The 14,482-nt window shown below is 34.9% G+C and overlaps 1 protein-coding gene across 6 annotated transcripts in view; it reads right to left on the bottom strand.

The window, feature by feature from the left end:
* The window catches only part of BANK1 (B cell scaffold protein with ankyrin repeats 1), a 485,507-nt gene that overhangs the window by 346,792 nt on the left and 124,233 nt on the right, over positions 1-14,482 (bottom strand). For 4 of the 6 annotated variants that reach the window (XM_082390989.1, XM_082390990.1, XM_082390991.1 and 1 more), the window contains exon 1: positions 1-14,482. This exon is cut by the window's left edge and continues 25,188 nt beyond it. The exons of the other annotated variants lie outside the window; for them this stretch is intronic. The gene's annotated coding sequence lies outside the window, so the exon portion shown is untranslated. 6 annotated transcript variants of the gene reach the window in all.

The raw sequence follows: 14,482 nt of genomic DNA, 5'->3' as shown, positions 1-14,482 counted from the left end.
CTTAGGTATATACAATATGGCTTCACCCACTGCAAGTTAAAATTTTACAACACCTGTTGTCCCTAATGCCAAGACTCATTAACTCTCTATCTCAGATGGCTTCAAAGGCAAATTCTATCAAACATTTAGAGAAGAGTTAACACCTTTCCTTCTGAAACTATTCCAAAACATGGCAGAGGAAGGAACACTCCCAAACTCATTCTATGAGGCCACCATCACCATGATACCAAAACCAGACAAAGATAACACAAACAAAGAAAATTACAGGTCAATATCACTCATGAACATAGACACAAAAATCTTCAACAAAATACTAGCAAACCAAATCTTACAATACATTAAAAGGATCATACACCGTGATGAAGTGGGACTTATTCCAGGGATGCAAGGATTTTTCAATATCTGCAAATCAATCAGTGTGATACACCACATCAACAAATTGAAGAATAAAAACCAAGTGATCATCTCCATAGATGCAGAAAAAGCTTTTGACAAAATTCAACACCGATTTCTGATAAAAACTCTCCAGAAAGTGGGCATAGAGGGAACATACCTCAACATAATAAAGGCCATATATGACAAGCCTACAGCTAACATCATACTCAATGGTGAAAAGCTGAAAGCATTTCCTGTAAGATCAGGAAAAAGACAAGGATGTCCACTCTCACCACTTTTATTCAACATAATTTTGGAAGTCCTCGCCACAGCAATCAGAGAAGAAAAAGAAATAAAGGTAATCCAAATTGGAAAAGAAGAGGGAAAACTGTCACTGTTTAGAGATGACATGATGGTACTGGCACAAAAACAGAAACATACATCAATGGAACAGGACAGAAAACCCAGAAATAAACCCACACACCTATGGTCAATTGATCTGTGACAAAGGAGGCAAGAATGTGCAATGGAGAAAAGACAGTCTCTTCAATAAATGGTGCTGGAAAAACTGGACAGCTACATGTAAAAAAATGAAATTAGAACATTCTTTAACACTATACACAAGAATAAACTCAAAATGGATTAAAGACCTAAATGTAAGACTGGATACTATAAAAGTTTACTATATAGGCAGAACACTCTTTGACATAAATCGCAGTAATATCTTTTTCAATCCATCTCCTAGGGTAATGGAAATAAAACAAAAATAAACAAATTGGACCTAATAAACACAAAAGCTTTTGCACAGCAAAGGAAACCATAAACAAAACAAAAAGACAACGCACACAATGAGAGAAAATATTTGCAAACGATGCGACTGACAAGGGATTAGTCTTCAAAATTTACAAACAGCTCATGTGGCTCAATATCAAAAAAACAAACCCAATCAAAAAATGGGTAGATCTAAGTAGACATTTCTCCAAAGAAGACATACAGATGGCCAAGAGGCACGTGAAAATATGCTCAACATCGCTAATTCTTAGAGAAATGCAAATCAGAACTACAGTGAGTTATCATCTCACACCAGTCAGAATGTCCATCATCAAAAAATCTACAAACAATAAATGCTGGAGAGGGTTTGGAGAAAAGGTTACCCTCCTACCCTCTTGGTGGGAATGTAAATTGGTACAGCCACTATGGAGAACAGTATGGAGGTTCATTAAAAAACTAAAAATAGAGCTACCATATGATCCAGCAATCTCACTCCTTGGCATATATCTAGACAAAACTCTAATCCAAAAAGATACCTGCCCCATTATGTTCATTGCAGCACTGTTTACAATAGCCAAGACACAGATGCGACCTAAATGTCCATCAACAGATGAATGGATAAAGAAGATGTGGTACATATATACAATGGAATATTACTCAGCCATTAAAAAGAATGAAATAATGCCATTTGCAGCAACATGGATGGACCTGGGGATCATCATACTAAGTGAAGTAAGTCAGAGAAAGACAAATATCACATGCTATTGCCTTTATGTGGAATCTTAAAAAATGATACAAATAAACTTATTTACAAAACAGAAACAGACTCACAGTCTTAGACAACAAACTTATGGTTACTGGAGGGGGAAGGGGGAGGGGGAGGGATAGATTGGGAATTTGCAATTGACATGTACACACTGCTATATTTAGAATAGATAAACAACAAGGACCTACTGTATAGCACAGGGAACTGTGCTCAATACTCTGTAATAACCTAAATGGGAAAAGAATTTGAAAAAGAATAGATACATGTATATGTATAACTGAATCACTTTGCTGTACACCTGAAACTAACACAACATTGTAAATCAACTATACTCCAATATAAATTAAAATATAAAAAAAAAAAAAACCTCTCTATTTCAACCATTTTGCCTCTCAAGTGAGCAAGCCTAGTCATTTAAGATAAGAAATGGTAGCAATGCACTGTCATTTAGGGACAGTGTCTTTGGGCTCAGCCATCCTAGTCTTGAATGACAGCTCTACTATGTTTATAAATGTGTTTTCTTAGACACATTATAGAACCTCTCTAAAGTTCCATTTCTTTTTTTTTAATTGAAGTGTAGTTGATTTACAGTATCATGTTAGTTTCAGGTGTACAGCACAGTGATTCAGATTCTTTTCCCTTGTAGGTTATTACAAAATATTGAGTATAGTTCCCTGTGCTGTACAGTAGGTCCTTGTTGGTTATCTATTTAATATATAGTAGTGTGTATATGTTAATCCCAACCTCCTAATTTAAAATAAAGTTCCATTTCTCATTCACAAAATAGTTATAATAATATAGTAGGTATTTTATAAAATTGTAGGAATAAAATGAGTTAAGGCAACCTTACATTTAAATCAGTTAGCATTAGTGCCTGTTTCAAGTAACTATACAGTTTAACTATTATTTATTGTTTATGATTTATATTTTAAAATTTATTATTATTATTTATGAAAAGTCAGAATTCAGTTTAATCAAAAGGATGATGGAATGCTGGGTAATTTTTTCCTAAGTCTGAATCTATATCTATAGAAATCATCACAACTTTCTAATAGCTAGAGTGCCCTTACTTTCCAAACTTGAAGGTTAAAGCTTCATGAGCTGGCCTTTGTGTTTTCATCCGGCCAGCACTTTTAAGTCTGAGACTATTCCTTTTATATTCCTATCAGATTAAAAAATCTTTTAAAGCTTGCAGTTCATTTTCTTTATGGAATCTTTCAAAGAATAGAAGTTTCTTGTTTTGCATTGTTATCTTTTGTTTGTTTTGTTTGTTTTTTCGAAGTATAGATCACCAAAAATTTTTGTAATAGAAAACTCTAACAGATAAATGATTTTCAAAGATCTTGAATCTATAATCAAACTATACATAAGAAATCAAACTCTGGTGGATTTATGGAAAAGTTTTATTAAAATTTAAAGGAAGTCATTCTCCATTCTAGTGCAGTGAACCTGAAAGTTTCATTTCCATGTATTTTTAAAATGTACTTAAAGTAAAAGCAGATTGTATGGAGAATTCCCATATATTCCTCCCACAAAATACATAGCTTTCTCTAATATTAACAGTTTGCATTAGTGCGGCACATTTGTTACAACTAATAAACAAATTTTGATGCGCTATCACTACTAAAGTCCATAATTTACATTAAGGATCACTTTCTGTGCTGTACAGTTTTATGGGTTTTAAAAAATGCATAGTGTTTTGTATCTGCCATTATAGTGTCATACAGAAGAGTTTCCCCATCCTAAAAATCCTTTATGCTTCTTTACCTGTTCATCTTAGTCTACTCTCCCCTACTCATGAAACACCTAGCAACCACTGATCTTTTTACTGTCTTTATAGTTCTGCCGTTTCCAGAATATCATATAGTTGCAATAATTCAGTATGTAGCCTTTCAGATTGGCTTTTTTCACTTAGCAATACGCATTTAAAGTTCCTCCATGTCTTTTCATGGCTTGATAACTCATTTCCTTTTATCACTAAATAATATTCCCTTGCATGTATGTACCACAGTTTGCTTACCCATTCATCTATTAAAGTACATCTTGGTTGCTTCCAGGTTTTGGTGCTTATAAATAAAGCAGCTATAAGTACTGGTGAGCAGTTTCTTATGTAGATATAAATGTTCAACTCAATTGGGTAAATAGCTAGCATCATGACTGATGAATCATGTGGTAAAACTGCTAAGCTTTGTAAGAAACTGTAGGAAATAGAATTATGGGTTGACAGTTTCTTTCAGAGCTTGAATGATATCATTATGTTTCTGGCTTGCATGGTTTCTGATGTGAAGTCTGTGGTCATCATTTTCTTTGAGTTTCTGTATGTAATATACCATTTTTTCCTGGATGCTTTAAATATTTTCTTTTATCACTAAAAGATAAAGTGAATTTGATTATAATTTGTCTTGTGTGACTTTTGTTCTATTCATCCTTCTTGAGTTTTATTGAATTTCTTGGATCTGTGGATTTATAGATTTAATAAAATTTGGAAATTTCCCAGCTTTTCATTATTTCTAAAAATACATTTTTCTGACTCTCTTTCTCCCACCCCTTCTTCTGGGACTCAAATTACATATATGGTAGACCAATTGATATTATCCTCCAGGTCATTGAGACTCTCAACTTAATTTTTGGTTATATTTCTCTTTGGACTTGACTTTTGATAGTTTCTCTTGCAAAGTTTTCAGAAGTTTTTCCAACCCCTCTTGGTAGTACCCAGGACAATACAACTGCTGTGTACTGAGATTTATTTGGCTCTTTTCAGTACTTATCTACCCTTTTTAAATCATGAAAAAGGCACTCAAGGTTAGATGCAAGAAAGACAAATAGAAAGTGAGGAAAAGACAATTCTTATAGAGAAAATCGGATGAGTTTCTTATTCTAGATAAGAGAGGAAAAATTTACATATGGATAAATGGTCTCTGTATTGTTCTGATTGATTGCATTATGATTTATTACTTGTTTATATTTCTTTGTACTGTTTGTTAGTAATAGTTCAAGAAAAAGAAATGTTATATTCTTTTTATATTTCTGATACTCTCTCTCTACCAGAAGGAAGAGAAAAACCTTGTCATTTGCTTCAGTAATTGAGTTTTTTCATTTTATATCATTAGAGGAATGCAGTTTGCTGTCTTCAAATAAAGGAATCATAAGAAATTTCTAACTTGTTTTTGAAGGAAAGTTTCATAATATTATCTTGTTTCAAAAATATCAGCATAGTCTTCATAAATTTGAGGCATTGAGGCTATTGTCAATTAAATTAGTTTGAACCATAAAATGGAATTTCCTGAGGAAAAATATTTCAAAGATATGAAAAGATAGCCTGCCATATTTTTATATTTATAAATACAATTGTAGAAATATATCTTTAGCTCTAGATACTGTTGTAACTCTTGTAATCACACCATATTAGGGAAAGAAATCCAAAACAATTCTCCTTTAGTAAAGAAGAAAATAATCTGAAAATTATGGTTTCTAAAGTTCAACAAAATGTTGACTATAGGATATTTGATAAGACCAGTTCAGTTTAAAAAAAAGGATTATATTTTTCTCTAAAAATCATCTTCATTTATTCCACCACAAAATTAGTAAACTATTAAAATTCTTCTTTAGTTTGGCAACATGAACCATAAGTAATTGATAACATAAATCAGGGTTGTCCAAAATTTCCTGGAAAAGTAACAGAAGTAAGAAGAGATCTTATTAGTTATAGTATCAGTTACTATGGAGTACCAAAGGAGGAGGGGAGACCAGTTCCTTGTAAAGTTAGAATAGTTACATCGTGGGAAATGTGAACATTGGCCTCCAAGGGCTGTCTTGTCATACTCCCACAGCAGGACAAACATGAGATTTCAACACAAACAAGCTTCAGTGAATTGCCACTGGTTACGTATTATGCGTAGTATACCCAAGTCAAGAATATGTCTCCAACACCCACTTGGAAAGTCAGATTATGATTTTAAGAACAGGCTGTGTAACACCACGTAACCTTTATTGAAATCCATTTCTTCAGCATTTACATAACTTCCATGAAATAGCATTTTGATATTTTATATTATTATTTAATGTTTTCTATCTTGGGAACATCAAAGTCATGGACTATATATCTTTTTGAAGAATTTAAACCCTTAGTACATACTTTCTGTCTCTAAATTGTTCTGTGTGAGACAGAAATATACAGTCTCATGGTAAATGTCTGCTGCTGACTGTCCAAAGCTCTGCTAAGAAGGAAGGTCCAGATAAGATAATAAACTATTAATAGTTTTTTAAAAAGGTATAATCATGGACATAAAGTGGCAAGTAATCTTTCAAATGGGTAATTTTTAACATAATTTGTTTGAGGAACATGGAAAAGAACTGATGTCTCTAGAGCACCATCTAAGAGCTAAGCACTTTGAATATATTGTCATTTAGTCTTCCTAATGGCCTAGAATATAGACACTGTCATTGATACCAACAGGTAAAAAGTTCAGGTTCACAGAAGCTACCTCATTCAGAATTATTCAGATAGAAAGTAGTAAAGCTGGACCTTAAACCCAGATATATCTGACTCCAAAGCCACTGTGTTTTTCATTACGTCATAACTTCTCGCTAAAGAAAAATGCCACATTATAAGATGATGTGCTCCTAGCGAATATATTCGAGGAAGAGGATTTGAGAGTCGTTGTCAATTATTTCTAACATTTACTTAGATATCAGATTGATTCTATGTGCATTTCCATGATAACATTCATCCCATTTTGGGTTATTTTGTCTATCTTTCATTTGTCACCTCCACAAGATTAAGAGTTCTTTGAATGCTGAGACTGTGTCTTTTCTCTCTAACCACAGGATACAGGATGCTAATTCATCCATTCACAAATATTTATAGGATGCCTACTATGTGCCAAGAATGATCAGGCACATGATCTTTAGGAGAAAGCAAGAAATATTAATTTCCTATAGGGCAGCATATAATCTACTCTAGTAAGCACTCTAAAAATATTTCAGGACGAATGCATCCTGAAAATGCAATTATTCTTGCATCTACTTTTGAATTTCTAATTGTTTCATTTAAGAAAGGCAATGATGAAGGTGAATTTAAAAAAAAAAAATTTGCATCAGAAGACCTAGCAACTAGTCATAATTTTGCCACTTGTACCTTGGACACATCCATTAACTCCTTCAAGCCTTACTTTCTTGTTTTCTATAAGCCAAAGGTGTCATTAGCAATATGTGAAAAGAAAGACTTTACTATCCCTAAAATATAAAGAACTCCTATAAAGCAATCAAGAAAACAAATAAAATTAATAGAAAAGAAAAAAATTTGAAGAAATTTGGAAATGATTAGAAAACTAATTTTAAAAAAGTGTAATTATAGACTGCCTGTAAAAAGGAAGTGATGCTCAACATTATTAATAAAAAATGCAAAGGAAAAAATAAATAATATGAAATATCAATTGCCCAATATTTAAGCGATTAATAGTCCCTAGTATTAGAAAGAGAATAAAGGAATATACCAAATACAGTCAGGACTCTTGATTAGTGCCTTCTCAGGGCAATTTGGCAATATGCATCACAATTTTAAGCATAGCATTTGGGACTTCCCTGGTGGCGCAGTGGTTAAGAATCTGCCTGCCAATGAAGAGGACACGGGTTTGATCCCTGGTCTGGGAAGATCCCATGTGCCGCGGAGCAACTAAGCCTGTGCACCACAACTGCTGAGCCTGCGCTCTAGCGCCCACGAGCCACAACTACTGAAGCCCATGCGCCTAGAGCCCGTGCTCCGCAACAAGAGAAGCCACCGCAATGAGAAGCCTGCGCACCACAATGAAGAGTAGCCCCCGCTCGCTGCAACTAGAGAAAGCCCACGTACAGCAATGAAGACCCAACAAAGCCAAAAATTAATAAATAAAAAGTAAATAGATAGATAAATAAATAAATAAAAACAAAAACATACCATTTGACCCAACAATATTGTGATAGACTGAAGAAACAATAAAGTACATAAAGATGTATATATAAAGCTATTGGGATTGACATATATACACTATTGATACTATGTATAAAATAGATAGGTAATGAGAACCTACTGTATAGCTCAGAGAACTCTGCTCAGTGCTCTGTGGTGACCTAAATGGGAAGGAAATCCAAAACAGAGGGGATATATGTATATGTATAGCTGATTCACTTTGCTGTACAGTAGAAACTAACACAATATTATAACGCAACTATACTCCAATAAAAATTTAAAAGAAAACAAACTATTGGTTTATAATTACATTTCTTTAAATGAACGAAAAGTACAAAAAAATCAAATGTCCTTCATTAAGGGTTTAGCTAAATAAATTTAAATAAAAAATACTAAGTATCTATTCAATAAGTTGAATAGAAAATTAATATTAACATGGGAAATACTGTATATTGTTAAGTAAAGATATGTTACAATTAATTGCATGCACTTTACTTTTGTCAAAAATGCAGTCAAAAGTATTGCATATGTAACTAGTTGCTAATGTGATATGTCTGATTGGTGGTATGTTTTACTTCTTAGATTTCTGAGTTCTTTAAATATTTGTATAATGAAAACATATTAAAATATAGATGCTGATCCATACCTATTTCCAAGGATTATGGTAGAAATTAAATAAAATAGCATTTATGAAACATAAGAATAATATACAAACGTAAGGCTTTGATATTTTAAGCTGGTATATAAGCCAAACATCCTTGACACTTGAGTTCTACTTAAACATAACACATTATAAACGTGGGTAACAAGTTTGTATTTACTGGTGAAAGTTAGCAGCTTTAATCAGTAGAACTCATACTTTGATAGCTAAAAGCATAAAAAAAAATAACCCTCAAATCTGTATTTCTTTTTCATGTCACAGTTCTGGGTCAGAGGCAGAAATTCCCAGTCCATGATAGCTCTGCTTCATGCTAGAGACTCTTCCCATTTCAACAAATGATTTTCAAACACAGTCTGGGATTTAGCTCTAAGTTAATCAGGAAGGCCTATTTGCAGTCTGGAGGGGAAAATAGTAGCATGGTATAGATTACATGAGTGAAATATCCTAGGTTGAATGTTATTAAGGTGCTCATTATCATTCTTAGTTTTGTTTTCAGTCCTGAAGAAAAAAATGTGATTTTTGCCTATGAAAAAATAGCTCTCGCTTAAATCACACAGTACATGTAGATGAATTCAATATTTGTAACTAATTTTGATAGTTTAGTATTAGAGTTGCAAATAACTTTGGGAGGGAATGGAAAGGGCACACCATTGTTTTATAATATCTAATGAGATAAATTATTAACTATACTGTGAATTAACCATTTTAGAATATGGAAAAATACAAGTCAGAAGGGTAAATTTGGAATGCACATCCAATCACTGTGCAAATAACAGGGCACCCTGACCCAAGAACCCCTCACAAACGGCCTAATGGGACATGATCTCCATTGTGGAGGTGGATGCAGCTCTCACTGCCTTATACAAGGGTTTCTCAGCCTCAGGACTACTGGCATTTTAGACCGAGTAATTCTTTGTTGTTGGCAGATACCCTGTGCATTGTAAGATGTTTAACAGCATTCCAGGACTCTCTCTACTAGAATCCAGTAGTAACCCCGCTTCCAGTTGTGACAACACAAAATGCCTCCAGATGTTGTCAAATGCTCCCTGGAGGGGAGGGGGGCAAAATATCTCCCGGTGGAGAACCAACTGGGATTGGTTGGTTCCTTATACCAACCACCAAAAAGGTATCTAAACATGTTCTGCTTTTGTGCTTACCAAACCATTACTGAGGCACTACTAAAGAGTGGGTAAAACCAGATTACCTGGGGTCACAATCCAACTGTACCATTTATTAGTTACATGGTCACGGTCAAGCTTCTTGACTTCTCTGTGCTTCAGCTTCCTTATTTCTAAACTGGGGACAAAGATAGTATCTACTTGTTGTTGAGAAGCTTAGATGACTACTTTTGTAAAGCACATCAATCAGTGCCTGGCACATAATGTTTTATTATTTTAATTAATTGTTATTATTAATTTAACTTATACTCTTTAAAACATCAATGATTCTTCCCAGTCTACTTGACAGTTATATTCCTCTCTGTTAAATAATACAGTGACACTCAGCTTTCTACTTGACTCTTCTGTAATTTTGGCTTGTGTAAGCCAGAAACCCTGAATTTAGTCAACTGTTTGACACTTGCAGCAATGAGACTCTGCAAGCTGAGAAGAACACTCCATATTGCCATAAATTACAGTAGTCAAGACATGGAAGCAACCTAAATGTCCATCAGCAGAGGACTGGATAAAGATGTGGTATATATATACAATGGAATACTACTCAGCCATAGAAAAGAATGAAATAATGTCATTTGCAGCAACATGGATGGACCTGGAGATTATCAGACTAAGTGAAATAAGACAGAGAAAGACAAATACACATGATATCACTTACATGTGGAATCTAATTTTTAAAAAAGATACAAATGAACTTATTTACAAAACAGAAGCAGACATATCAAAAACAAACCTATGGTTAACAAAGGGGAAACGTGGGGAGGAAAGGTAAATCAGGAGCTTGGGATGAACACACGCATGCTACTATATATAAGATAGATGACCGACGGGGACCTACTGCATAGCAAGGGAGCTCTACCCAATATCCTGTTCTGACCTATATGAGAAAAGAATCTAAAAAAGAATGAATATATATATATGTATAACTGAATCACTTTGCTATACACCTGAAACTAACACAACATTGTAAATCAGCTATACCCCAATAAAATTTTAAAAAATCAAAACAAAACAAACAAAAAAAAAGAAAGAAAATATATCGGGTATGAGGGAAGTCTCTGCGAAGTCAATCTATCAACCTTCCCTGGTGACAACTCTATCTCACTACCTGCCATCTCTCGATTTCAACAAGTTGTTTAATTACATATGATATCATACTAGTGGTAATAAGCATAACCCACTGCCCTCCCCTGTCATGTAATTATGTGGTCACTTGCAGACCAAGTCTCTTACCTGTGAAGTGAGACTGTGGGACTAAAGAGGCTCTCAGTTCCCTTCCAGCGCTTATATAACCATGAATATAAATCTTCATTAATAATTTTCTAAACAGGTTAACCAGCCTAATGTAGAGAACAGGGGGGCTCCAGGAATTGGGGAATGATAAAGGTCAGTTTTTACTGGATGGAAAGTAAGCCTGAGTGGGGCTTTGCAAGGGAGAACACTGAAACACACAGCATTAGGAACTTGAGGAAACTGTCCTGAAGATAAGCTTCTAATTCACAACTTTGCACAGAGCTACCTCTGTTCACAGACATCCCTCCATTGCTGCCGCATAACCATGCTGGGCAGAGAAAGAGCCGAGCCTGCATTCCTGACATCACTTCTTACTGACAGAATTTGAAGAAACTGTTCTTCCTGAATGACAGGTGAGAGTTAAGCTTTCATTTTCTAAAGAAGCTTATAGTGTTCGAGTTAGCGCCTGAAGAGACAGCTCGGTTCTCCTGACAACACTGCACTGGTGCTCTTCCCTTAGACCCACGAACAGTGCCTTGACTTTCATAGCCCCATTGTCACTCTTGCAGAGCTTCAGGAAAAGGGGAGAGGGAGGAGGTATACTGTCCCCTTCCAGTGTTGTTCTGTCATCACTCAGCACCCTCCCACCCCATAGGTTCTGATGTCTGTGTAACCCAGATTGTGTCACTTTACCCAGGGCCCCAGTGACATGGCTGCAATGCCTCCTTAATACAAAGCTGCTATAAAACTCTTCCTGGAAGATGTGGTACATATATATAATGGAATATTACTCAGCCATAAAAAGGAACGAAATTGGGTCATTTGTAGAGACGTGGATGAATCTAGAGACTGTCATACAGAGTGAAGTAAGTCAGAAAGAGAAAAACAAATAGCATATATTAACGCATATATGTGGAACCTAGAAAAATGGTACAGATTGAACTGGTTTGCAGGGCAGAAATTGAGACACAGATGTAGAGAACAAATGTATGGACACCAAGGGGGGAAAGCGGTAGGGGGGATGGGTGGTGGTGGTATGAATTGGGAGATTGGGATTGACATATATACACTAATATGTATAAAATGGATAACTAATAAGAACCTGCTGTATAAAAAATAAATAAAATAAAATTTAAAAAAAAAAAAACCTCTTCCTGGAACAAGGTAGCATATAAATGAATAACACTGTTGTGAGGAGAAATCTTTTCCTATGCAACTCTGGATGTATCCTTCCATTAAAGTAAAAAGACTTATATGGGGTGACTCTAGCCTTGAGGGGCAAAGGGCATTTAAAACCGTGAATAAGAAATACAGAAATTGTTGGAAATGCTGATTCAGTCTTGGCATGGTAAAATTAGCTCTAAGAAGAATATTTATCTCCTACATATAGCATCTTCCTTCCACCAAGTGTGGAAATAACCACGAGCCTGCTCTGATATGTGTAATGAAATAGATTTTAGTTCTTGGACCAGTAGGCCTCGTTTGATCTGGGATTAAAGTGGCACTCAAAGGATTTGATCTTTTCAATTATTAACTATTGATATCTCTTAAATTTGTTCCTACAAGCTACTTTAAAATAAAACTTGGCTTCAAGTTTCGGAAATTCAATGTTAAACTCATTTGTGAATAAGTACACATTATATTTTGCTCAAATATCTAAATGTAAGTGGAAGGTAAACATTTCCACAAATGCCTACCACTTTACAAATTCAAGGTTTCCATTATTACTGTTAGTCAGTATATGGGGAAAGCTTTTTTATTTTGTCCCTAAATCATGAAGGGAATACAAGTAGGAACTGTAATGTTAGGGAGGGCTTACTCTAAAACACCTCAACATATAGTTATACTCTCCCGGATTTTAAATATGTTTAGTCATGTAAGAAGTAAAGCAATGTAGTCTAACTCTCAAATGGCAAAGAGACTGTTTTATAAATCTTTAGCACGTTCCTAGTACATAGTATATGTATGTAAGATCAATAACTCACTGAGCACCAAAACTTTCTTCTTCATTAAATTCTTTCTCATTTTATTTAGAAAGAAAAATCATGATTCCATCCTCTGAAAGGCTAAGTTCAGAATACAGGAGTAACTACAAATAGAAAAATCTTAGTAATCAATTATTCATAAATAAAATTGTTTTATTATTATGAAAGAATCTCTTTTGGCTGCCTAATAACGGCAATTTTCTCAACACTGTTTCTCTCTTCTGGTGCCTCTAAACTCTCTATATAATTTTGCATATGGAAAATCAGTTACAATTTGTATTTCCTGAAAACACAGTGGAATGAGTGGCTTACCTTTCATTGGGAACAACTTTAATCTGTGTAAATGAGGATGGCAGGGCAGCAGGTGCAGAAGCATGATGCGGAGGTGTGTTTGAAGTGTAGCAAGATTATGAAGTAAGACAGTGAAGTTACTGATTTTGCCTAATATAACATGCAACTCTGATGATCTGATGTGGCCCTTAACCTCAAGTAAGACTTGAAGAAAGTCCTAAAACCGATCACAAAAAGCCCATAAGAATCCCATATGTATTGAAAAGTTCTTGGAAAGAAAGAGGTCCAAGTTTCATCCAAAAACTTCAAGTTCGGGGATTCAAAAAAATTGTCTCTAAACATTTTAGCTGTCATGGAATTAAAAAATAACTTTTTAAAAACTTTGATGAGTAATAAAATCTCCATTTGCCTTCCATCCTTTCCTGAATAAAATGCTTTAGGTTAATATTTATTAATGATGCTTTTCAGACTCATGAATGTTTCAGTATGCCAGATTCAAAAAGTTCAGAAGTAAATAGTTCGTGCTAATTTTCAAGACCTGTCCAATATCTTACTTTTTTTTAAAGGTCTTTCACTGAAAAAGCTCTCCCTCCAGTAAGTATATAAGATACAGAGTTATTTTGTTATTTTTGTGTTATTTAGAATGCAGTTGGTTTCAAATAGCAAAAAACCCAAGGAAATACTTAAACATAAAAACATAACATAAACATAACAAGAAGTCCAGAGGTAAGGCAATTGATGGATTCATTAATGTAATGAGACCCAATATCATCATTTGACCTTTCTGCTCTGCCACCTTGAACTTAATATCTAATTCCTTTGTGGTTGTAAGAAGGCTGCAGCAATTTGAGGTATAAGTTCCTTGCACAATAATTTCTCAAGGGCAGAAGAAAGGATATATTTTCGTTTAGACCATTGTTCTCCAACCTTTTTGGCACTTGGGACTGGTTTCATGGAAGACAGTTTTTCCACAGACGGGGGGTGGGGGGATGATGGTTCAGGCGGTAATGCTTGTGATGGGGTGCGACGGGAAGCGGCAGATGAAGCTTCCCTAGCTCACCAGCCGCTCACCTCCTGCTGTGCGGCCCGTTTCCTAACAGGCTGCAGACTGGTAGCGGTCTGCGGCCCAGGGCTTGGGGACCCCTGCTTTAGACCCTTTTTAAGAGTAAAGAATATCTCCCAGTAGCCTCTCAACAAGCTTCTCTTCACGTTGGACAGAACTGCATTGTATTCATTTTTCTACTCTTAAACCAGTCACTGGAAAGGAGAAGATGACTA

This window comes from Balaenoptera borealis (genome assembly GCF_965194805.1).
Source record: "Balaenoptera borealis genome assembly, chromosome: 4".
Taxonomy (NCBI): domain Eukaryota; kingdom Metazoa; phylum Chordata; class Mammalia; order Artiodactyla; family Balaenopteridae; genus Balaenoptera; species Balaenoptera borealis.
The sequence above is the reverse complement of the archived record's forward strand: the minus strand, read 5'-3'. Positions and strand labels throughout refer to the sequence as shown.